The sequence below is a fragment of the Dermacentor andersoni genome, chromosome 8 (genome assembly GCF_023375885.2).
Source record: "Dermacentor andersoni chromosome 8, qqDerAnde1_hic_scaffold, whole genome shotgun sequence".
Taxonomy (NCBI): domain Eukaryota; kingdom Metazoa; phylum Arthropoda; class Arachnida; order Ixodida; family Ixodidae; genus Dermacentor; species Dermacentor andersoni.
In genome coordinates, this window is record NC_092821.1 from 67,972,100 (window position 1) to 67,998,152 (window position 26,053).

Sequence of the window (26,053 nt, forward strand, 5' to 3'; positions counted from 1 at the left end):
GTACGTCCTCGGTTAACCTCCCTACCTTTCCCTCTTCGTTTCCCTCTGTCTCTCTCTATCAGTATGCCCGCATCCTACATTTTCAAAAGTGTAGAGGTTTTATATTAATGAAAACGACATCTAAGTTGCAGGCAAACAAATTTATTGAAAGCCCACATCCATTTAGAAGGCAATCATGCAAACTTCATTAAGAATACCTTTTTATTCGTTACAAACAGACTGTAGACTGGTGAAATGAAACATAAGAACCTGTCGAGAAAAGGTTCTAGCATGCATTTAGGTAATTCAGTAGCAGCAGTTTGGATAAACGTTGGGAACTAGAGATGTCGCTTTGTAGCCGGGAGGAGGCGGACACCTGCAACATGGAATGAAGAAAGTCCATTTATTTTTTCAAGTGCCCTTCTTTAAAAAAAGTTGAAGTGGCTCTAGAATTAGACAAAACATTTCGGTTAGGACGAAGCAAGCGCACAATTTACCATTTTACAGCTTTCTTTTGCTCCATATTAATAGGCAAAACAAAACTTTCAGTGGCTCCGCATCCTGCGGTCGCACGGAGCGGGGAAGAAAGTTCGGGGACAGCAACACCGTGCAGTATTCGACGCGAGGCTACGCTTCCGAGCTTCAGCGCCGTCATCATTGTCTGCGTCTACTCAGGGCAATTTTATTTCCAAATCTGCCGATGTCGTTTCCCTTAAAGGACCCCTCACCAGGTCTGGCTATTTCGAGCTGACAAGCGCAGAGCATACAACGCGTGCTAACGATCATGTTTGTAAAGAATTACATCGTTAAGCGCTGCGGAAAGGTTTGAAATTTCAATCCGAACGCCGTTTTTCGTTTCTCTCGCGGCGACCGCGCTCCAAGCCGGACGGTGACGTAGTCGCGTCCCTACGCCTACGTAGTCGTGTCCGCAGTGCGATGGCGCTCGAGGTGACACGTGACTTCGAGAATTATTCAAGTTAACATCTGTTATTTTTGTGATCTGGTGCTTGAATTGACGAATTGAAGTTTATAGAGAAATAATAAAACACACAAACGGAATGGTCGCGTTTTTTTTTTTTTTTGCTTCGCATTGAAGCAAGAGAAATCTACTTGATCCCACGGATTTTATACCGTGTTCCAGCGCGGGATCATGCTCTGCGACCCGCTTGTTCTTTCTCAGTATTCTTGCAGCACTGAATTACACCGCTAGTCAGGCGTCCTTGTGCACAGCGCGCAAAATCGTGCACTGCGCGAAGCGAGACATCAGAACAGCTTGCGCGCAACGCCGTCAGCGAAAATGCGCAGCGCCGAAAAAACAAAAAAGAACACCGGAATAACAAAAATTAAAGCGGGCCGCGTGACGTATGCGTAACGCGAACCTCGAGGTATGGTATGGGAGAATGCAAGGAAGGAATTTCGCTTGTGGAGGCTAGACGGGCCGAGTGGAGAGAGTGTCTCGCTATGCAGTGGAGCTCGCCTTGTGAAATCCTGGGATCGCGGCACTGAAATATATATATCTCGGCTATTAATGAGCCGATTTGAAAAGTGTTTGCGGTAGAACACTCCCTAGAGGACACGTAGCAACTTCCAGCGTATAACCAATATTTGCTATGGGGCCTGATGAGGGGCCCTTTAATTGTGAATGTATTGGGCTACAGAGATAGACCCTCGCAGAATCTTGGATGCGTCTACCAGATTGGCGTACGGCTGCATGAACCCCGGCAGTCGCGACGATGTCGTGTTCTACCACTTTTCGATATGAAAGAAGTTAGCTGTACAGTTGATCGAGGCAGCAAAGAAATAAATTCGCGGCCCCATGCAATGATCCAACCACTTCCGTGACACCCACTGCTACAAAATTCTTCGATTAGTGCTGGCTAGTCGCGCCGTTCATGGAGCTCAACCGACGAAAACCTGTTGTCGCTTCCGTGTCCCAACACAGCGTCATTCCCCCCCCCCCCTCCCCATACACACACTCACAAAAGAAAAGTGAAAGCGATAAGCATGATGATGAGCAAAACTTTTTTAACTCTCCAACATCCCGATAGTACTGTGCGGCTACGTACAATAATTATTTACCAGGGAGTGGCGGGACAGTTGGTGTTGGATATTGGAATGCATATAACAGGGCCCATTTAATTATAAAGTAACATATTCACCAGGAAGAGGTGGGCTAATTGGTGGTCGATATTGGAATGCATGTAACAGGGCCCATTCAATATGAAAGTAACATAATCACCAGGGAGAGGTGGGCTAATTGGTGATCGATATTGGAATGCATTCAGTACAATAATGTGCATTCCAGTACCATAATGAACACCCCGAAAGACAGCAGAACTTTCCCGCTGGGGGAGCGAATGCGTCATAGCACGGCCGCCCCCAGCAACCGAAAGATTTGCCCTAATGTATAGTCGCCGCCAATGCGAAAACTGTGTAAGACTTCTTTTTCAACCTTAAACAATTACCGTTGAAGCAAGGCTATGTCTAGATTGCATGTTTTATAAGAAGCGATGACCACTGTCAAACCTCTAGCGCAAATGAAGCTTTCGATACCAACATGTTCGACTTGTAAACAGCGCCAAACTATATATACCGCCGGTGCACTGCGAAGAGGCTCGCCCGTATTCGCGCTTCGCACACAGCGACGCCACGAATATCTGCCCAGCTTTCATTTTGCGTCGATTGGCTGCGAAGAATAGAAGGGCTCGAGGCCGTCATCTAGGTAGACAGACCTAGGTCTTAAATCTGCTGCGCCAAAATAAAGTTTATTCCTACTCCTCGAGAAGATTGTTTTCGGAGTGTCGCCTTCTGCTGCTCCGAAGCGACAACAGCTGGGTTGGGGCTAGCGGCAACGAGTCTGCCGTACCATATATATCTCAGCTGTGGGTGGTGAAATACTTCAATGACAAGAAGCAAGATTTGCGCTTTGGCGCGTTCGGCAAGATAATTCTTAAATGAGAGCAGCAGTGAAGACACAGAAGCTTCTCTCGGGTTGTCAATTCCCCTATAGACCTATAGACTGTTCCAACGATGTCTAAAACAACGGTAGATGCTCATGAGTGCGTGTGAGAAAACGGATGAGGAAGCAGGTGAATATTTTTGCACAATTAAATCTTTTATGCGTAAGCACTCTGAAGATACTCCACGCGATTTCTGGGGGCGATCTATCTATCTATCTATCTATCTATCTATCTATCTATCTATCTATCTATCTATCTATCTATCTATCTATCTATCTATCTATCTATCTATCTATCTATCTATCTATCTATCTATCTATCTAATCTAATCTAATCTTACGCCAACCCAGTGACCTAAGTTGAATACCTGATTGGGCCATTAGCTATGGGCTCGTGGTCGTGATGCACCATTCGTGGTCGTTGCATCGCCGTCTTTCCAGCTTTGTCATCCGACACTCGTTAGGCCGCCGTCGTCACGCCATTGTCGTCATACAGTACTCATGCTAGCGGCATGAGTACTGTATGAGTACTGAATTGCTGCATTCGTTGTCACACCCCCATAGTGATTATAGTGATATAGTGATAATGATTATAGTGATAGGATTATTTTTTGACCACCAGGGTCCTTTAACGTGCCCACAATGGACGGGCATTGCTGGATTGCTATTTGGATTACCATCGATATTCGTGGTGAGATGAGTTCTGTCGTGTTTTTTATAATTATATGGACACTCCAGGCGCATTTCTGCGGTCGGCGTCGGTGTCGCCGTGATGTTCTGTATAAAGTCCTAGGGCGATAACACCGTCGCCGCGCGCCGTATGCTGTACGTGCAAGTGAAAGCGCGCGAGGGGAGCCGATGATCGCGGCTCAATCGCGCGCGCGAGGGAGGTTAGCGGGGAGGCAGCGCAGGAGAGATGGGGGAGGGGGGGAGGCGGCGTACTTTGCGCGGTCGCGCGCGCCCCGTCTTGAAATTGATCTGCAGGCGAGTCATACCTTTCTGCGTGCTGTGTGCTTGCCGCTTGGCGGCACGAACACAGCAAAACTCGGCGCCAAAAGGGCGGCTGTGAATACGACAATTTGATCACGCTACGCGTGGACACGACAAGTGCCATCGGCTTGGTTATTGCGCAGCTTCGCCCGTCAATGCAGTCTTGTTTGCAAGAGCTTAGAAATAGTAAGGAAAGCTCTGTCTTCGATGTCAATCGTTACAAAAAAGTGCAACAATGAATTAGTTTAAACTTTACCTTATTCACAGGGGCATTCATGACAAAACATTCTTGGGTGTTACGTGCCAAAATCCCGATAAGATTGTGAGGCACGCAGTCGAGGAGGACTCCGGATTAATTTTAACCAAATTGGTTTCTTTAACGTGAGCCCAATGCATGGCACACAGGCGTTTTCCCATTTTGCTCCCACCCAGTTGCGGCCGCCGTGGCCGGGATGTGATCCCTGCGCTCTCGGGCTTAGCACCGCAACGCGAAAGCCACTACGCCACCATGGCGGGCCATTCGTGACGTGATTGTACATATCTTTTCGTGCGTTATTTCATGCGGCGTCACGTAGACCAATTTGTCAGTTCCATGTTGGTCCGCCAAAAAACCATCGTTGCCACTTGAATGAGAGATGCTGTGTTCCAGAATTTTCGGAACCAGAATTCTTCCTGACCGTGTCGGTCGTAAAATTTCACTTGCGTCCTAAATTTTCGTGACATTTAATGTTTCATGTTGCTCACGGAGACGCTAGCGTTTCAAATACACGATAATATCATCTACGTACAGGCACTGAAGAAGCAGCCCGATGAAAGGGTTCGGAACCACATTCATCATATTCTGAAATCAACTGGGCGAGTTCAGTCGGAAAGCTCACGGAGAAGATGTAATTGACGCTCCTGGACTGAATCTCGACATTTGTGGAGGGTAGACATACATATTCATCAGCAACCAGTCCATGAGCGTCAATTCCATGCTCTCCATAATTTTTCCGACTCAACTGAGAAGAGCTATCGATAGGACTGTATGTGTGTTGGAGAATTGCCAGATTTGAGCACAGGAATTACAGGAGCTTGTTCCCAGCAAGATTAAAGGCGGCCACTCTCCCTCCTGGCACTGAAGGTGGTAAAAAGGCACATTGTTGCCTTGTCGCCTAAATGTGATAACTCAGCGTAGCTGACGCAGCCAGGGCCAGGAGATGTTGCCTTGTTCACCAATGGTAACGCGCCAAGCGACTGCGTTTTCGAAAAAGGTTCGTCTGCTGCAGTATGCTCACTGTCGCTGAAACTTCCTGTGTCGCTCGGGGCAAAGCTGTGAGCATCGCTGCAGGAGCGTTCTTAGGGCATAAAGACTCCGCTATGTCCTACTAGTTGTAATTACGGGATAGTGTAAGAACTGAAAGGATGCAGTTGATCGGAAAGATTCTAAGGCGGTGCACAATGCTCTATATTCTTGACAGCCCTTTTCTGGGATGAGCTTTGGAACAGAAAGCCCGCCATTGCTTTCTGTCAAGCTTATCTAGGTGACGCTGGATATGTCTTTCTTTTGCCTAGCTTCTCGAATGTCATCTACAGACAGTGTCCTACGCGCACGTCTGTTCGATCTGCGGTGCATGTCTTGGACCCACTCATGCTCAATGATGGCCATTGAATGAGTTCGAGGTGGTTTCAGATGCTTAGCGCTGCTTTGTTTTGCTCGACTTATGGCACCAACAACTCCTCGTACGTCAATCCAGGTAGGTATGAATCTGCGATTGTAGCGTTTCCCAGTTCAACGAAGCGCACTTCGTTGCTTGTACCGCGTAGGACGGCTCAAAGAGTTGTAGGTTGGTACGTGACCACTGCCATGACTTTCAATGTCTGCAAACCTGCTCGACGTAGACATGCGGTGCGAGGAGATCATGGTCATGACGAGTCCGCTGGATCGGTCTTTTCTGCAAGAAGGTTGGCTGTCCATCATTAAGAGTTCCTAGTTTGTTTCGATGTGCTATATAAAAGAGGCGTCGACCGCGGTCTTGAAGGCCTCTTACCGCTCCAGGTGGTGTGATGCGCGTTGAAATTGCTGCTTAGTATGTGGGGTTTAGGTGTTCCATCTATTATGTCCTGCAGCCTATCCACATCAAATGCAGCCCGTAGTGGTATGTATGCCACAATCCATGTAACGGTCAGGTTGTTCCACTTCATTGCAGCATACTCGTTGGATGCATCGGCTGGTATGGCATGAGCATTGAAAGATAAACCATTGAGACAAACAAGATGAACATTGAAAGTGGAATCAGTGCGAACGACATGATAACTCTGCTGGTATACACTCCTGTCGGTGAAAGTGTAATGGTATATCCGAATGCCGGTGCGCACCCAGGAGCCTGAATGGCGATCACCGGAAAGCGGTGCTTGTACACAAATTGTCTAAAATCGGAGAGACGACAGCGAAGGTTGCAGACATTGCATTGAAATATAGCGGCCTTGTTGCGAATGTTCTTCAGGCTAGGTAATTGGGTCGTTAGCGCCATTTTGCCAGAACAGAAGAAAAAAAGTCAAGCAGGGTCAGGCTGGCGTTAGCCACGGGAGAGGGCATTGGGGCGAGGAAGCTACGAGAAACGTTGACAAGCGCAGATATCAATCAGTATGTGTTTTCGTGGCCTTGTCGAGTGTCGCACTCGCGTGTTTCGCCCAGGACGTAGAGACCCGTGTCTTTTCCACCGAACCAGTTGTGCTCTCCTGAACAGCTCTCACGGGAGGAGTTGGAGCTGGTAGGCCAGTCGGTAGAGGTGGGAAACAATTTGTTTCCTCAATTTGTGGGTAATCGGAGGTGGCTATGACTGCCTTTCTAGGTTCGGCTGCAGGCGTCTTTGCTTGGCCACTCTCTTGAGTTTCCGCTTGCTGGAACACTGCTGGCATATTGCTCTCCGTCGCAGCCGAGCGCGCGCGAAGCAGTTTCTCTCCGGCTCCGAAATGGGTAGGCCACGCGTCGTACGTACTGCTGAAGAGCAAGCAGCTTTCGATAAGCAACGCCGCGAGCAAAACCGGGAACGAGGTCGTCTACGCCATGCCGATGCTGCAGCCCGGGCACAAGAACAGGCTCCTGCAGCCGAGCGCAAGCAGCAACTGCGTACCGAGGATCCGGCAGCTTACCAAACCGTCGTTTAGTGAACCGTCAGAATTAACCCAGTGATAAACACCGAGGCCGCAATTTTTAGCTACGCTAGTTAACCATCTGTACGTAGTGCTTGGGCGGTGATATTTATGTATTGTTGAGAGCTCGGTTTAGCGGAGGCAAGTAATACACATTTTGACAGTTTGAGAACGGAGCTATTCAAAAGGCGCCGCGCGACTGGGACGGAGACAGAGAAACACAAACCACAACACAGCGCTTGTTTTGTGGTTTGTGTTTCTCTGTCTCCGCCCCAGTCGCGCTGCACCTTTTGAATAGCCATGAACCAACTCGCCGAAATCAAAGTTTTACTGAGAACGGAGAGCCGACTTGTTTTATTCTACAGTAAAAGTCGCTGTTTGCTGAGTGGCTGTGGTGGCGCCGCTGTCGGGAAGCCACCTCACTTCCAAGAAGGAGTAGGGGCAAATGACCCCCACATGGAAGCCAGGTGAGCTAACTGAATTTCCCAGAAGCGGGGGACAACGTATAGTGACGGACGGTCGTTACATTATTATGTATTTATGAAGGCTTGGGCGACAATGGATACTGTTATCAACCACTGTATTAGTTCTTAAAAGAGACGTGCTCCTGACACCTATTGCTACCATTCTGAAGCAAGTGTAACACAGAAAAAGCGGGTTTCAATAACTTACGTTCCTGGAGCGAATAGACTATTCTGAAGAGTGTTCATTGACTATAGCAACCAAGCCTATCATATTCCTGCAAGCAAGCTCAAACACCAGCTCTTCAGAGTTCGAGTTGAAAAACACCATTTCTTTGGTGTTGTCAAGGGAATATTGTTTAGAGTTTGCTAGGCAAGCTGCATTGACAAAACCGGCAATCACCAGAGAAAATTAAAACAGCGCCACAATCACGTAACTAAAGGACATTGATTGTTGAATGCCCTGGCCGAGTACCACATAAAAATAAACAGGTCACTACACTGACTGTAATTCAGCCTGTCATCGGTAAAAAAGATGGCATTCCGTTTCTTTTTAAATAGCTATATTGATGCGTGCTCTATGTAGACATGTAGAAGACGATGAGAATAGTGCTTTAACGGACTTAGTGTAGTGGGACTGGGGAAATGCAGAGACGAAAAATACATCTTTGTTCTGGTAGCTTTGCAACAGGCTGTTTCGCCATCTTTCCCAACGTATTGTTGTCTCTTGTTCGCGTTGAACCGCGACACTGGTAGAGGTGCGGGGTACACAACCCTGCCTGACGCTCCGGATTCCTCTTGGGTGCCGTTGATCCAGCCCGTCTCCAATTAACCGCTCCTATGCACCGCTCCACTCGGCGGTTGCTAGGCCTTGCTCCCGAGCTCCACCCCCTCCAGGAACGTTCGTCCGGGCGCTGTCTACCTCTGCCTGTGGCGATCGACAGTCCGCCACAGGTTCCACGAGTTCCACAAGACAACTCTACTCACTGTCCGTCCCAGGTAACCCTCCTGCAACCAATGGTTCCCGATCGCTTTCATGGTGGTGCATATGAAGACGTTGAAGACTGGCTTGACCAGTACAAACGTGTTGCCAAAGTCAATGAGTGGATTGCTCAACAGAAGCGTGTATTTCGTCTTGACAGTAGTGCTCGCACATGGCTTGAAAACCGTGAGACCAATATCACTACATGGGATGATTTCCAGGGTCAGCTCAGTGAAACATTTTCGAGTGTCGATCGACCGGACCGTGCCCAGCAACTGCTTGAGTTGAGCATCCAGACACCGAACGAAACCGTAGCAATGTTTTCCGAGGACATGACCCGACTGCGTCGTAGAGCTGACCTTCACATGCCTGAGGAAAAGAAGTTGCGATAACTTATGCGTGGCGTCAAAGAAGAACTATTCGCCGGACTTGCGCGCCATCCACCGAGTACCGTGGCTGATTTTATAAAGGAAGCCACTAGTATACGCACTCCATCTAAGGTGCAGACAGTACGATCGCTTGCCGTCAGCACTCCATTCAACGCCACCGAAACGACTGTTAGGAATCACAACTCTCTCCGTGACCTAATTCGGCAGATTCTCCGCGAAGAATTTCAGAACCTCTGGGCATCGGCAGTGAGCACACCCGTGGCGTCAGTCGCTGAAGTCGTGCGTAATGAAATTAGGCAAGCGTTCTCGGTAGGAGATCCTAGTCACGAGCAGCGTCCCGTGAGTTATGCCGATGCTCTACGACGTCAACCCTCTGTGACGCCCATGCGGTCGCACCATCAGCCGCCGAGAGCCTCACCTTTGTCGTCACCACCAGAGGCAACATTGAGACGTCCGCCCGTTGTTCCGATTCCGTCCTACCGCCAGCCGCCGTCAGCTGCATTCTGGTCCCCGCCGCAAGACGAAGCTTCGAGGCCTTCGCAAATTCTAAAGAAACCCGAAAAAAACGGACGTATGGCGCACTGTCGACAGGCGCCCCCTCTGTTATAACTGCGGAGGCATCGGCCATATTGCCCGCTTTTGCTGGTACCGCGACACCTCTTTTCGACCTCGTCAATTCTGGTCTGACGGTCGACGCACCTGTGTCGACAACATGCTACGACCCGACGATGCTGCTTTTCAAGGGCCTGCGGTAACGCGCACTCTGAACGAGGACTATCTGCCTAATCCCCAGACCGATTTCGACCGACGGTCACGCTTTCCGTCCCTTGCTGATTCATCTTCACCGAATTGATGTCCTTTTGCTGACCTTCAGGGACAGCAAAAGTCCAGGACAACTTTAGGTCGCCCAGCCCACCCCGTGGAAACTAGCGGCGGCGACCTCTGGGACTGGGGAAATGCAGAGACGAAGAAGACATCTTTGTCTTGTTGTCTTTGTCTCGTCTTTGTCTCGTCATCTTTGTCTCTTTGTCTCGTCTTGTTGTGGCGGGCTTACAACAAGACGATGAAAAACCCCCAATAACTCAGATGCAAGAAGCTGTGAAACCAACAAACCCTGATACCGACGAAATTGTGAATACCGACGAAATTGTGAGCGTAAATCTTATTGTTTCCGTTGACGGACAGCAAGTGGCAGCACTAGTCGACACTGGTGCCGAGTATTCCGTAATGAGTCAAGGTCTAGCCGTTCGCCTTCGGAAAGTAAAAGTGCCCTGGACGTGACCCCATATAAGGACTGCAGGTGGCCAACTGCTCATGCCTGCTGGAAGCTGTTCTGCAAGAATCACCATCGGAGATTCTTCTTTCGTGGCCACTTTCGTCGTTCTTCCAACATGTAAAGATTTGATCATAGGAATGGATTTTCTAAAATAATATGGTGCCATAATCAACATCCCGGACCGCTCGGTTACGTTTTATAAAAGTCCTAATTTCATTCCCTGCTTATCGCCGCAATGCAACTCGTTTACACTCATCGAAAACGACGTGGTCGTCCCACCTCGGTCTTGTATGCTTGTTTCCGTGGCATGTGACGTACCGTTTGATTGTGGAGGAGTTGCAGACCAATTAATACCGCTGTTATTTACTCATGGTATCTCCGTTGCACGAGGCATCGTAAATGTGGGTGATGGGCGCACGGACCTATTAATTAATTTAGCGACGTGTGGGTGATGGGCGCACGGACCTATTAATTAATTTTAGCACAGAGCGACGGCACCTACCGAGGCGCACGGCGGTGGCCTATTTTGTCGACATCGCTGATGGTCGTAGCTGCTTTTCAGTGCTCGAGGAGGCGTCTGCACAAGACCCGGCACCTGTGCTTGACGTAAACGCTACTTTACCGCAACACGAGCGAGAACGGCTTCTTGCGCTCCTGGCCGAGTTCCACGACTGATTTGCGTCGACGTTAAGGGTTGATCGGACGCCTTTAACTATGCACCGAATAATCACAAAGGACGGGAACGAGACCGATTCATCAGAACCCTTCTCGTGTGGCCCTAAAAGTACGCTAGGTGATACAACAGTGTAAACCAAATGCTCGAAGCCGATTGATTCAGACTTCGAAGAGCCCTTGGGCATCACCGGTATAGATTTGGCCAAGAAGAAAGACGGCAGCCTGCGTTTCTGTGTGGATTATCGAAAGCTAAATCAGGTGACAAAAAATACGTGTATCCGCTTCCCCGCATAAACGATTCATTTGTTATACAGGCTTCGAAATGCTCGTTATTTCTCTTCCATGGACTTAAAGATCTGGTATTGGCAAATTGAGATAGACCCGAGAAACCGCGAGAAAACCGCTTTTGTCACGCCAGATGGGCTACACGAATTTAAGGTCTTGCCTTTCGGCTTGTGCTCTGCAGCTGCTACTTTCCAACGGCTTATCGATACCGTGCTTTCTGGGCTGAAGTGGAAAACATGCTTAGTCTATCTCGACGATATCGTAGTGTTTTCCGCAACGTTTGAAGAGCACCTTGACCAGCTTAAAGCCGTTCTGCAGACAATATGGTCCGCCAGCCTCACCCTAAAGCCGAAGGAATGTCATTCTTGCTTTTAGGAGCTAGAGTTTCTTGGCCATGTCGTCAGTCATGCCGTTGTCCGCCCAGATCCTTACAACATTACCGCTGTCGCACAGTTCGCTGTAGCATCGGATAAAAAGGCTGTCCGGCGCTTTCTGGGCGTTTGCGTATATTATCGGTGCTTTATCGGATACCTTGCTCGCATTCCGTCGCCGTTAGCTCGCCTCACGAGGGATGACGTTGCTTTTGTATGGGGCGACGAACAGCAAGCTGCATTTACCGATTTGCGGACCCGTTTACAAACGCCCCCTGTGCTTGCCCTCTTTGACGAGGCAGCTCCTAGAATGCTTGAGACTGATGCCAGCAATGTTGGTCTCGGAACCGAGCTTGTGCAGTGCCAGGAGGACACAGAAAGAGTGGTCGCTTATGCAAGCACAACTCTCTCAGGTGCAGAAGTAAGCTATTGGACAACTGAAAAGGAGTGCCACGCTGTCGTATGGGCGGTTACAAAATTTCGCCCATATTTGTATGGTCGCCCCTTCAAAGTTATCAGCGACCATCATTCGCTCTGCTGGCTCGCAAATCTTATTAGAGATTCTTCTGAGCGATTAGCACGTTGGAGCCTTAGACTGCAAGAGTTTGATGTGACGGTCATGTACAAGTCAGGGAAACGCGGTACCGACGCCGCCTGCCTGTCTCGGTCACCCATATAGTCGGCTCCTTCTGCCGATGAAGAGGAGATAGCAATCCTCAGTCTTTTCGACACATCTACCGTGACGACCCTGAGCTGCTTGACCTGATTAATTTCTTGGAGGGACAAACTCAGACCGCGCCTCAGGCTTTCGGAAGAGGATTGTCATCGTTTCTCTTTAAGGGCCCATCACCAGGTCTGGCTATTCTAAGCTGACAAGCGCAGAGCATACATTGCGCAATAATGATCATGTCTGCAAAATATTACATCGCTACGCGCAACGGAAAGATCTGAAATTTCAAACCGAATGCCGTTTTTCCTTCTCCTCGGGCCGCCAGGCTCCAAGCCGGAGGATGACGTATTCGCGTCCCGGCGCCTAGGTACTGGTGTCCGCAGTGTTATGTCGCTCGTGGTGACACGTAACTTCGAGAATTATTCAAGACATCTGTTATCTGTGCGATCTGTTGCTTGAATTGATGAATTGAAGTTTAGAAAAATAATAAAATACACAAACGGAATGTCTGCGTGTTTTTTGCTTTACTTTGCACCGAAGCAAGACAGCTGTTCTTCCGCTTCGTCTGCTTGTTCCCACGACCGTGAGGTCACGTGCGCAGGTACCGAAACTACGCAATTTTCTACCGTGTTCCAGCGCGTGATCATGCTCTGCTAGCCGTTTGTTCTGCCTCAGTATTGGCGTAGCGCTAAATTATACTGCTAGTCATGTTTGCTTGTGCACAGCGCGCAAAAGCGAGCGCTAGAGGAACAAGACAACAGTTCGCGTGCGACGCCATTAGCAGAAATATGTAGCGTTAAAAAAAAAAAAAAGGACAGCGAGGAGAAAACAATTGAAGGCGGGGCCTGTGAGGTATGCGTTACGCGATCCTCGAGGTGCGATATGGGAGAACACAAGGAAGGAATTTATCTTGCGGAACCTAGACGGGGCGAGTGGAGAGAGCGTCCTGCTTGGCAGTGGAGCCCGCCTGCTGAAATCATGGATTCGCGGCAATGAAATATTTCATCGGCTATTAATGAGCCCATTTGAAAAATTTTTGTGGCAGAACGCTCCCTAGAGCACACGTAACAACTTCCAATGTGTAACGAGCATTTGCTATGGGGCCTGGTGAGAGGCCCTTTAAGGAAAAAAGTTCTATACAAAATGAACTTCGCTTCGATCGGCTCCAGCTATTTGCTCGTCGTTCCTACTGCTCTTCGTTCTGAAGTGCTGGAAGCATGTCACAATGAGATGACTTCTGGGCATCTAGGATACACGCGAACGCTGAAAAGAGGGCGACAACGATACTATTGGACAGGAATCCCCGTTGCCGTGAAACACCCCGTTCAGACCTGCTTAGATTGTCAGCGGCACAAGTCACCTACGACGAAACCAGCCGGTTTGCTACAACCCGTTCAAGTACCGCAAGCGCCATTTGCCCAGATTGGAATGGACATCCTAGCTCCTACCTCCAGTTCTTACTTCTACTGCGGGTAACCGCTGGGTTATTGTATCAACTGTGTTACACCGAAACAAAAGCTATCCAGAGAGGTACAGCAGCAGAGGTGACAGGATTTTTCATTGAGAATGTTGTTCTGAGACATGGCGTACCAACCATCGTCATTACAGACCGAGGCACCGTATTCACAGTAGCGGTTTTGGATCACGTCCTGATGCTCAGGGGCACGACACGTCGAAAGATAACAGCCTACCATCCACAAACAAATTGACTAACAGAGCGCCTGAAGAAAACACTCGAAAGCATGCTTTCAATGTACGTGACTATAGAGCCCAAAGATTGGGACGAGATTCTGCCTTACATCACGTTTGCTTATAACACGGCTAAACAAGAAACTACACGGATGACTCCATTCAGCCTTGTTCACGGACGGCAAGCAAGCACAATGCTCGATGCCATGCTACCACACGAACCTGACGACATTGACACGGGTGCTGATGCGTTTACGCAACGTGCAGAAGCCAGGCAGCTTGCACGCGTGCGAATACACCGGCAGCAAGGGTACAACACAGGTCGCTATAAAGCCCATCATATACCTGTAACTTACGAACCCGGTGTGCCAGTATGGGTCTGGACGCCTATACGAAAGCGGGGACTATCCGAGAAGCTCCTCAGGCGATATTTCGGACCTTATAAAGTGCTGCGACGGCTAACTGACGTCACATACGAGGTCGCTCCAGATAGCGCTTACTGCACAAGGCGCTGCCAATACCATTCTGAACTTGTGCACGCAGTGGGCATGAAGTCCTATGTCAGCGAGTGGCTGTACGACGGACTTTATTGTTTAGCCTCGGGGCTATGCTCTTATAGAGAGAGGGCAAATGACGCGTGCTCTATGTAGACATGTAGAAGACGATGATGATAGTGCTTTAACCGACTCCGTGTAGTGGTACTGGGGAAATGCAGAGGCCAAAAGGACGTCTTTGTTCTGATAGCTTTACAACAGGCTGTTCCGCCGTCTTGCTCAATGTATTGTCTCTTGTTCGCGTTGAACCGCGACAATACATACGCGATAAACAGCACGAGGGGCCGCATTCCTGTCATATTTTCATTGACGTTACGTCTTTCAGTGCATACATAAAGTGGTTGCTGTGTACGATGTTTTTGTGTTCAATGCACCCGTGAAGACGCAGAAACGTTTATGTACATTTAATTTCCACATCGATAGATGTACAATGCTCACGGAATGAAACGCGTCAATTTAGGGCTAACTGATCAGCATGTTTTCGTTTCTACGAATGAAGTTAGCGTCACATCGACGTAATTTTGGCGCGTACACTTACATCGGAGTCCACATCACCTTTGGTGACCAGATTCCTAGCGACATGACATGGTACTCTCGAGTACTTTGCACGTATGCAGGTTTTTTTTTTTCAATGCTCCATGTCGCGTTTTTGTCCGTGAGCACTGTACTATTTCTTGTACGTTATGAGCAAGCGTCGCTTCCTGCCTTGCTGCGCTAGTTTTGTCATAGCGGAGGCTTAATTGTGCTTCTTGGACGAGAAGTCGTCCGAAACGATTACAGACGACACGCCACCACTTGCGTCGAGCACGCCTCTTCGCACTGCGTCTCGCAGGGACATATTGTAAGGCTTGCAAAGTAGCCATGGATACGTCCAGTTCCTGATTCTCCAACAGCGAGCCAATGGACTCCGACAACGACTACACCGTCGTGGAGGGCAAGCGACTGAAGAGAAAATACCGCAAGACAACCAAAGACGTGAGTGAGCAGGGCCCCAACGGACCACCTACTCCGACTGACAGGATTGCTTTTGTGCCGCTCGACGTCTCTAAGAATTTAAATTCTGTACACAGACAGATTCTTAACACCTACCTTGGTAATGTGGCTCCGAAAGGAATTAACGAAGTGCGTTTCAACACCAAGAAAAATGTACTCACAGTAGAAGTAGCGACGCGGGCCGCCCTAGAAAAATTGAAAACCTAGCGCATACCAGGACGCATAGAAGACCGGTCGTTCGTCGTGTACAGTGGTCGCACTAGGGCAGGTGTTATCTCCTATGTCGTGATTGACATCAGCGACGAAGAGCTACAAAGGCTTCTGTCTTCAACAGTGAAGGTCATCGATTTTTACCGCTTCGGTAGCTCGACGAGCGTCAAGCTTCTTTTCGAGGGAGACACGTTACCTGATCTAGTCAAGGTGGGCTACGTGAGACACCCGGTGCGTCCTCAGGTGCCCCGATCATTGCAATGTCACAAGTGCTTAAAGCTAGGCCATGTCAGCGCTGTCTGCACAGGCCAGAAGGCATTCCTCCGCTGTGCCGGCAGCCATGACGTATCTTCATGCACAGTAAGACAAACGAAGTGCTCGAATTGCGATGGACCCCACGAGGCCAATTCCAAGGATTGTCCTAAACAGAAAAAGGAGAAAAAAATACTGAACCAAATGAGCAAGGCAAGTATGTCCCACAAGGAGGTGGCAGCGTCAGTGCAACACCGGAGGAGACGAACGCGTCGTCGGCGTGGACAAGTTGTAGGTCCAGACGAGAGCTTCCTGGCTCCAATTCCGCAGGTCCAACAGAAGGTAATTGAATCGGCATCGGTAGATATCTCCAAACCATTGCTTCAAGCGAGCCGCGTAAGCCCCGAACCGAATGTATAACCACGCTTACCGCCGCGCACACGGGCCTCAGACTGTCAGCGCGAGCAAGGACAGTGCACTCAGATATCACCATCGGACTCTGTCATCAAAGCCATGCTGCGACAAATAATTGCCGCCCTGCAGCTGCTACTGTCCGGTTTAAGCACGCCAGTGGCGCCAACAGCGGCAAAAATTATGAACGCTATAGACAGTCTCTTCGCTACTCTGCAGTAACTTACACCTCTGCTCGCGAAGATGACTGTGCTGTGCTGTGAAGTGTACACGTACGCATTACACAGAAACATTATGCTGTGCAGCCCTCATCATATTCACCCTACCACCACCCTCCTTCCTCTTCACATCCTATCTCTGTTATTCCCCAAACCCCTTCCCCATCGTGGAGTAGCAGGCTAGAGGCATTTCATTCAGGGCGACCTCTCCACCTTTCTGCCATTAAATATTATCTCTCTCTCTCTCTCTTATACGTTATGTCTCCGGTAGTGGTCATACACCATAATACCAGCAGTGTGTGTGTAGCAGGCACGTACCCAGGATTTTTTTCGGGGGAAGGGGGGTGGGTGCGTAGCCTAAAGTAACTTTCCTACGCAAATGAGGGGGCAGGGTACCTTTACTAGTACAAATGTGAATAATGCCCACCATTCGTCATAAGGAGGTGTAAACCCGCAAAAGAGAAATTAAGTAATGTGTAAATCACAGGTACGCCTGTGAGATATACCTCTCCTTTAACTTAATTGACAAACAAGCAACCACATCAAATGGACTCGCGCACGAAAGAAGCGCAGGAAGAACACTGCCAAGAACAAGTAAACAAGCGAATGTGTAAAATAAAGATTTCTAGAAGCGTTTCTTGAATTAGCTCTGGAAGAATTATAAATATATATTTGCACAACACTCATAGTTCTTTTGGATCCCTCGTTTACTGCCTCTACGAATTGCCGAAACAGACTCGTATTGTTATTTGGGATGTTGCGTAACGATGCGTGGCCGCCAGTCCCGTACAACGTCGTAGAGCGCGGGACGCTGCGGTTCTAGACGTACTGCTTCTACCGCGGAAGGTTAGGAGAACACTCACACAAGCACATCAGAGAAGTGGCTACGTCAGGCGGCTCCACTGATAACTGTAGAAGCGTCATTCTGTCATATGTAAGATGCATGCGGCAAAACATGAAAAGAGGACGATGTGCGCCGATCGGTCCGAACGGCACGAGCCCTCGAGGCGCGTGACCCGAGGTGTGATCGGGGGAGAAGCGGCGCCAAGCTGGGATTATCGACGTGGCTCTGGGCCGAGAAGGTTGGAGCGTCAGCATCGCACTGGCGACGGGAGCCATGGAGGTTCGGCCAAGCCCGTGACGCTGGCGATCCAGGGTGTGGCCGTCGACCTCGGCGATGTTCGAGCGAGGCTCCTTGGACTTGTTGCAGCCTCTCACGGCGGTGATGGGAACTCCAGGAACGATCCCCATTCAGAGGCAGACCAGCACGTACGATAGTCCCAGGGGCGTCTCGTCGGCACTCGAAGAAGTAGCGGCGGAACCCGGTGTTAGGCCTAGCCAGGGAGGCTGGAGTGAGTCGTCACCGACAGAGTTCGGGACACCGACATACGAGACGGACGAGCTGGCCGGCCGATACCAAGGCTGCAAAGGCTACGCAGTCGGCAGGAGCACCGACTGTGACCAAGAGCTAACGCACATCGGACTTGGAGATCCGTGTGACGACAGAACTTTGTAAGAGCGTTTCTTTTTGTTGGCGCGCAGCCATAGGCCAGGGTTGCCGGAATTTCGCGCGGAACGCGCTAAGGACTGACGTGGCCGGCAATGAGGACGTAAGTTAGTCATCATTAAGTGGGCGACAGGGTGTCCACAAACCGGGGAAACCGGGAATTCTTAGTGAATTTGAATGGTCTGGAAATACTCAGGGAAAACTCAGGGAATTTGTGCTTCTATTAGGGAAAATTTGCTGTAACATCATTGAAAGGGAACGAATGTCGTGTTAATGCTGGCTCCAGTAACAGAGGAATCGCAACGAATCGTCATTGACGCCGTGTCATCGGCACGATGTATTGCCAGAGTATAGTTAACGACCGATTTTCCAGACGCCCAATTTTTCGGACATGCCCGACAATTCGCGCGGTTTTGCGGCACCACCATGTACTCCATATAAGCAATATATATTGCCCTGACTGCAGGTCTGAAATGGCATTAATCAAAGCGACCACCGCCGCCATCTTGATTATCTCGTCGCCTCGAACCGGCACTCTCGCACGCACATCCGCTGGCAGCCGTAGCCACCACCGCGGCAACGTTAAGCCTAGCTGCTTCTACGTTCGCTATTAAGCTTCTTGCCGTGCGGTGCCGTGTTTTTCATTGAAAGAATTCGCCACTGTCAGCAATGGCACTGACTCCGCCTTTGTAATCCTCGCGATAAGCTTCGAAGCTCGCAGAGCACAATGCGTTGCGTGATGCCAGTCTCTGAAAGTTAGCTTCGCCTCAGTACAGTTTTGGTAGGCCGTGAAGCATAACAAGCGTGGGAAGGGGCAATTGTCACGGGACACTGTATGCATTCCTTAATTATACACGCGTGCATCCCCGTCTCCTGTCACAACACAAGCACCGATATGCCTAATAAGTGTACTGGCAGGCCTTCAGGGTATTTTTCGGACGTTCCGGTGGCAATTTTAGCCCTTAAGGGCAGTTAAAGACATGCATTCATTTTTTTTCGGACTGCCCGATTTTTCGCAAGTTTTGCGGCCCCTAAGGAGTCCGAAAAATCAGACGTTGACTGTACAACCGACCAAGAGGATGCTTCAAATGATCCATGGGGTGAAGGCGTGGTAGAAGGAGGATGAGAACAGAAAGGACCGACGCACTGAGGAATTAATGGGAAGCGTGCGGCCGCCTCTTTGAAGGAGCTTGAGCTCAAAAAACAAAGTGTTGGCTGACGCAGAGATGCAGGTATCCCTCACCCAAACCAAAATAAACTCTTTAAAGCAGTGAAGCCCAACACTGAGATGTTGTGTACGCGCTGAGAGTATGTCAGGACAGTTGAGGTTGACTTGCCAGCTGCAGAGAGACAATCTTAGTTGTGACAAAGTTCAGGCCTCATACTGATGAGCTTGCTATCAGTTGATAGAAAAAGCTCATATTCAAAAATATTTACTTATGTATACATCTCCTTTTCGTTCGTATCTGAAAATGTTCGACTCAATTTGGAATGAGTTTTACCATTGCTTTCGCTGTGCATTTTACTAACACCTTCCTTCTGTTTTCTTTTTAAAGAAAATAGATACTACTCCTTATTATTCAAAGTGGATTAAGTCATCTTTTTTGTTTCAGCCTGTTTACTAGAGAGTGACAGCGTCGGGCAACATGGTGTCAGCCTGTCTTCACATAAAACAAAGTTCCGGTTCATTCAGGGAATTTTGCAAAGGTGCTCAGGGAAAACCTGGAAAACTCAGAGAATTTGGAAATGTCAACTTGGCAGACACCCTGGCGACAAAGGTGCCGATTGCTCTTTATGGCGTTGCATTTCTTATGAGTGTTGTGAGGAGTTAACTGAGTTTTGAGTGAGTTTTATTTTGTATTTGTCCCGAGTAAAATCTGTTTGCTGTGCCCACCTGCGTCCCCCGACTCCATCTCTCCTAATATCTGCACGGCCCCGAGATCAGTGACAGGCGACACCAAAAGTGTTCGCGACACATTCACAACGTACGGAATCATTCTGCACTTCCGGAGGCGTTATCTCTATTTCCTTTTTAAATAAAAAGATGTTGATCCATAAATATTTCACAAACAGCGGTTAAATTTGTTAATTTTCGCTTTTCCTTCCTGTTTCGTTGTTTGCCTCGGCTCTCTCCCTTAGTAGATCGCTTAATTTCTCAACTCCTTACTACTCTTGTTCCCACTTGCCAATTTTGCACGAAAAGTGCTGTGCAATTAGAGAAAAACCAGACGAGGTAACGGGTGACATTCATATTGCTTATGGGTTTAACGGTTATTGCAGGATTTCATGACGGGTGATGTTTCGCATGATTTTATTTTTCACCTTATCTAACCCATATCACGGGTATATGGTCAGCGTCGCGGCAAGCCATCATTCAAGGAAATAATGAAGCAACAGGAAAAGTTGAACGCCAACTGGCGTTTTCTCCGGCCGCATACGGTCCAGCTCACTACGAACTGAATCCTTTTCCTCGTCCATGGATCAGCCTAAACAAGAAAGTTGAACTAACGAAGTAACAGCAATGGGCGTGACCGTTGCAATAGATGGTGACAACAGAACGCACCTCGAGTTAATCGTGCGGGCACCCAATCGATGACAAAACTGGGCTTCACACCCCAGGAAATGCCGGTAACTACCGCCATTCAAAAGGAGTGAAAAAAAAAGGCAACAAAATGTTGACCACCGAACAGCTGTCAAGTCTCAAGATTGATTTGGCGGCGCTTTAGGAATGTGTGTGAGGAGTTTTGGTGTAGGTGGGAGAGGGGGGGATATGCCGGTTAATTTCGTGAGGGGGCCCCCTCCCCCCCTTGGGCACGTGCCTGATGTGTACCACAATGGGGGCGTCACCCAACGAGATCTGTCGGTATACAGTACTATTTAGGCACTCTGTGGACTGTCATAGTAACGCGACGGATGTCGACACAATTGTATGTTTGCTACTGCTCATGGCGTAGAGCATTTATTGTTGCCAATAACGCCTCGTTTATTACAAGCGCACCCGTCCTTGCCATCCCATAAAGTGCTTAAGCGTCGACTTGGTATGTACACTAGCATTGATGAGAAAGAGAAAGAAGATATTAAAGGTAGACAGGTCAACAGAAAGAAAGGGTTCTTGTTTGCTACCTTACACTGAGGAAGGGGGAAAGAAAGAAAAGACAGAAATAGTAGCGCTGGAAGAAAACAAACGCTAGCAAATATATGGACAGTGTAGGTGTCACATAAAGACATATATACAACGTCAGACAATGCACAGCGTTACACAGTCACAATTCGTAGCGCAATTCACACTATCGTGGGTAACGCGCAAGCAGCTCTACAGCCACTAGGTAGAAAGTATGGGTGAAAAGTACCTTACCCTAGGACAGTAAGGGTTCTGTTATTCGGGTTGCAATGATATTTTGTGCAATGCGATGAGAACCCTACGCTATTGGACTCCATGACCATGCCTTTGTAGTTGCATTTATCTGTAACCCCGAAAACATGGTGGTAAGAGTCAAGGTTTTGATTGAGGGTCGTAGCGTGGTTCTGTAAAACTTACACAAGAAAGGTAGGCTCTAACTATCTCCCCCGTTATCTAAGAAGTATTACTTTCACAGGTCTTTCAATGCTGTAATTTGTGGCAACTCGAACTAATTATGCTAATTAAGTAAGCGCCAATTATGTTAACTCTGGTGCCGTTGATCAGGGCTGAAATTTTGGTCCCACGAGACGCAACGCACTTGGCGACGGCTGTTTCCATGTCGCCGACATCGGTTATGTTAACACGCATTGACTCCAACTCGACCATTAAGGATATTCGGAAAGTACCTTTGGCATATAGATACACCGCGTGACTGCAAAGGCGTCCGGTCATCTTCAGGTAGTGCAGATCTCGCGGGGCACCATTTCTGCTCTAATGCAAGTCGACACCGCTACCCCACAGTGGGCTTCCCCTCTACATTAGGCGAACCTTTCCCAAGTGACCCCCAGGGTGATTTCCTCCACCGCAAGGAGATTATCCGCCGCACCACACGAGATTTATTCCCACCATGTGAATGACTGACTATTACTTTTCTTTTCTCTCCTTATCTGTTCTTCCCTTTTCCTCCCTCCCCAAGTGTAGGGTAGTCAAGCAGGCACGTCCTTGGTTAACCTCCCTATCTATCCGTCTTCATTTCTTTCTCTCTACCCCCCCCCCCCCCCCCCCCGCCAATGTGGTCAAAACCTCCCAAACGGCCTTACTCGCCAGGAGGAGGTGGTGTTGTGGAGTCTCCTGTGTGGCGACGGCACCTACCCCATCGGTCACCTATGCCTTTTCACGAAGCCTCCATGGGCCTTTCGAAGTTACTTCACCACATTACTCAGATGAAGCATCTGCAGCTACAATTGAACACCTCTTGTGTACCTGTCCTAGCCTAAACCATATACTGTGACGTTACTTGTAAACAGTGAGACTTCATCCCACAAGGCCACCGGAACATGAGCCTCGGCTCCATGGGCCCCAACCGTCGAGTCCTACTGATGAAAAGAGCCGAAACCAGCCGGCATTTGCATATTGAATTGCTTATGCCATTGAAGAAACTCTCTTTTCTGTTGTCTGCAAATGCAAGCAGGTTACGTATAGCACAGGCCACGTGGCGTAAGAGTAAACACAAGTCCAACATGTGGAGGTGTCATAACTGAGGTGGCATGAGGTAATAGAACAGGATCATGATAATGGAAAGCGTTTGTTTACTGTGTGGTTATAAATTACGTATTAATTGTGCCTAGAACTGCATTTCCTAGCCGCTATAACCTAGACGGCCATTCATCTTCTCATGCGGTCATAAAAACTGAGTATTAAATTTACCAAAATATAAGTCAAAATAGCCGAAATGTAGTCTTAAAGAAGCTGGAAAGCCAACCTATTACATTAAGCGTCAAAAGCTCTTGAAAAGTGTCCTGTTTTGGGGACAAATAGGCCACCTATGGCAACGCTTTCACTACATAAGAAGAAACCGTTTCTTCTGCGCCTTTTCTGTTGCGATGTCCCTGCGGGTAAGATATGCATCATTTGGACTTCCATTTGAAGCTAGCTCACTCCTCGGCCTACAGTCCAACAACATTGCGTGTCACCTTTTCATAATACACTTTGCCAACCGGTCCCAAAAATGTTCTTCTAAGGCTCGACTTAGTATCGTCGACTGTCATCGGATTATTTTAGAGTGCTGACCCGCCTGGCCCACATGCGGCAAGCGTGGGGCCACCGTGAAGACCATTGTCTTGCGTCATTCTTAGGCACAATAGTTGGAATCGACCGCCGATCCCACCTAGAGAGAAGTACACTCGTTTTATTTTAATTTACTTTGTTCTTTCTGTAATGGCGACGGTATAAAGTGGCATCTCTCATTTTATATTTAGACTTTGTATTTGACGTTGTAAGAGGCAATGAACATATATGTTTTTCTTGTCAGAGATTTTCACTGTTTTTCTTAGTGAATAAAACCAACAGAAAGAAAATATCTGCATAGTAGAGTATAAGATCCCCTATAGTTCGGTGTAGATTTCTGTGTTTCTGCAAAATATTGCAGTGGATAATTCGTGGTCTAGACGAAAGGGAACAAAGACACCAGAGACGCAAGCACCGCTCGACGTTCGCTCGGCGAGCTCTGCCGAGCAGGACTTCTTCGACCTGCGACATGCGTCAGACGCAAAAGAGGAGTTCATTCTAAAAAGACTTGTTCATGGGCGAGTTACCACGTTGCTCTAGAAAAGTGAATGTTGTAGCGCAAACCGATAGCTAGTACATACCAAGGAACACACATGAACTAAGCAGGCGCTGTGTACGCTTTGTGTACTCTAATTATGGCCCGTGGAATTGTGCTGGAATACTGAGCTTCGGGAAAGAGAAAAATGACGGATTGGCTCAACCAACACGAAAAGCGTTTTGAGGAGAATTCAACGGGCTGAAATTCGACGTTAAAATTGTGGCCACGCGGACGAAGACGTATATCATTTCCTACTAGAACGCCCTCAGCGTAGGCCAGGACAGCGATTAAAATTGTTACTAGTGGCATTAAAGGAGTTATTGAGCCCATGGCCAACAAGCTCCATACATTCGCGGCCGCGGAGTTTAACAAACAGCGCACGTGACTATGTTACAGAGGTATTGTAGCGACGATACATCCTGCTGGTGCGCCGCGAGCCATGTCTCAGTAGTGACGTTTCTTGTAAGGTAGTAATCAGCTGAGATTCATTGGAAAATAATGTGACGACCCATTGCTACAGCGTAAGGCTTTTGTATTTCATATCTTAATGTACTTTTCACTTTCTCAAAGCTGACTCCCTTTAAGCACTACGATGACGCGTGCGAATCACATAAAATTACCCGTCGAAGAGATTCCGAGTGCATACATCTGATGCGTAAATCAGAAAGTGTTGCAGAGAGCTCTGCGATTGCAGAAATTGGAATGTGAGACAGCCTACACTCTCGTCGCTCTTACTATGCTGGTTTAACGAACGCAGATGCGGTGCTTTGACTCTGCAGCAGGAATCACCTGTGCTGACGTGAATACGACCTCAACATGTAAGGTGTAAGTATGTGACAAAATTATTTGCTTTACTGCAATCACTGGCACGTTGAAGAAACAAGCTAGTGCAAGGTACAAGTATGTTTCAGCGTTTGCGATAAGCCGAATATATTATTTTCCCGCAATTCAGTGTTAACTGAAAAACTTCAGTGAAAACATGTTCACCAGAGCTACGGCGATGGGCGTGCAGCTGCGAGGGCGCAGATGCGGTCAACCGAAGGACCAAGAACCATGCGCTTCAAAGATCCTAGCAAAGTTGAAGTCATCCTACTGCCCTGCTGCCCAAGCAGTCATTGCTTTTTGGTCATTTGCGCTCGCTCCGACAAGCACAGCAACGGAAACAAGAGAGATGCTGCAACGCGGTGGACTTCTATGTAAGCTTCTCTTTCTGTTGATCGTCATCATCAAAATCCTCTCCTTTTCTTCCCCGCCCTATTGAAACATTCCGTGACCAGTACAATAACTTCCTAATTTTTTCTACGTGCTTTCCGCATAATAATTATAAAATTTATATGGATTCCATATGAATTCTGTTTCACACCCCTAAGAATCGTACGGAAAATGTTCCGGAAATACATAATGAATTATTGGACTGCCATACGGAACGTTTCCATTACACCATCACAGGGCAGGATGCCGGAGCAAGCTATAGCTTATAGGCCAACCTCCTCTGCCTTTCTGTAAGTAAGTGCATCTCTCTTTTCTGGTGACAGGACCACTCTTCTGATTAAAAAAAAAAACACTATTATTATTAGGCCGGCTCCTAAGTTTTTGCGAAATGACCTGACCCCACGCGCCAAAGGTCCCTATGCGGAAGTCGTTTGCGTAAAGAGGATAATAGCGAAGCAGGCAAGATAGGGGGAACTCAGCCAGATATAGTTAAAAGGAAGTTGACTCAGAGCACTTCCTGGCGCAGCACCTTGACTAAATTTATATTCCTTGCTGTTATATCATGCTTCCGAAACTGTGACCATAGTTGCAAATTGGATGGTGAGAGATGCGTATTTATTGAGATTGCGTATACACGACGTGAATGCTGTCACAAAATCCGGTGCATAGGTGAGCACCATCGATTGCTTTGGAATGTGCGGGGACGCATGTGTGTACACCGGGAACCTGGAATTAATAAGTTCGACGACTGGCCGATCGTGCTTGAAACGTTGGCACTATGGTGTTGATTTCCTTTTTATGCTAAGGTTCTCCAATTTAAGTACTCGATAAGTTATCATGTTTTTTTTTCAGCTGGAGTGTTTCTATTTATTCACCTTGACTACAACGTGGCAATATGCGCGCGCACTAGAGATGCCAAAATACGGCGAAAGTATAAGTGGCGTCTACGACAGGCCACATGTGTAAAAAATACAGTTAAGTTTGGCGAATTCATGGGCTGATGTACCTCCGGAAAAAGTTAGGTCTCTCTTGCTCTTTGTGGTAAAAGCACTTTGGGCCAGAAACACCAACGCCAATACAATGAGTTGAATCATTGCGAGCTTCATTTC

The 26,053-nt window shown here is 48.2% G+C and overlaps 1 long non-coding RNA gene across 1 annotated transcript; it reads right to left on the reverse strand.

The window, feature by feature from the left end:
- Positions 1–183: 183 nt before the first annotated feature.
- LOC140212890 (uncharacterized) lies at positions 184–26,053 on the reverse strand. Its single transcript, XR_011889865.1, has 3 exons — positions 25,951–26,053; positions 21,362–21,470; positions 184–355 (listed from the first exon to the last, which is right to left on the reverse strand). It is a non-coding gene; the product is annotated as an uncharacterized lncRNA (long non-coding RNA).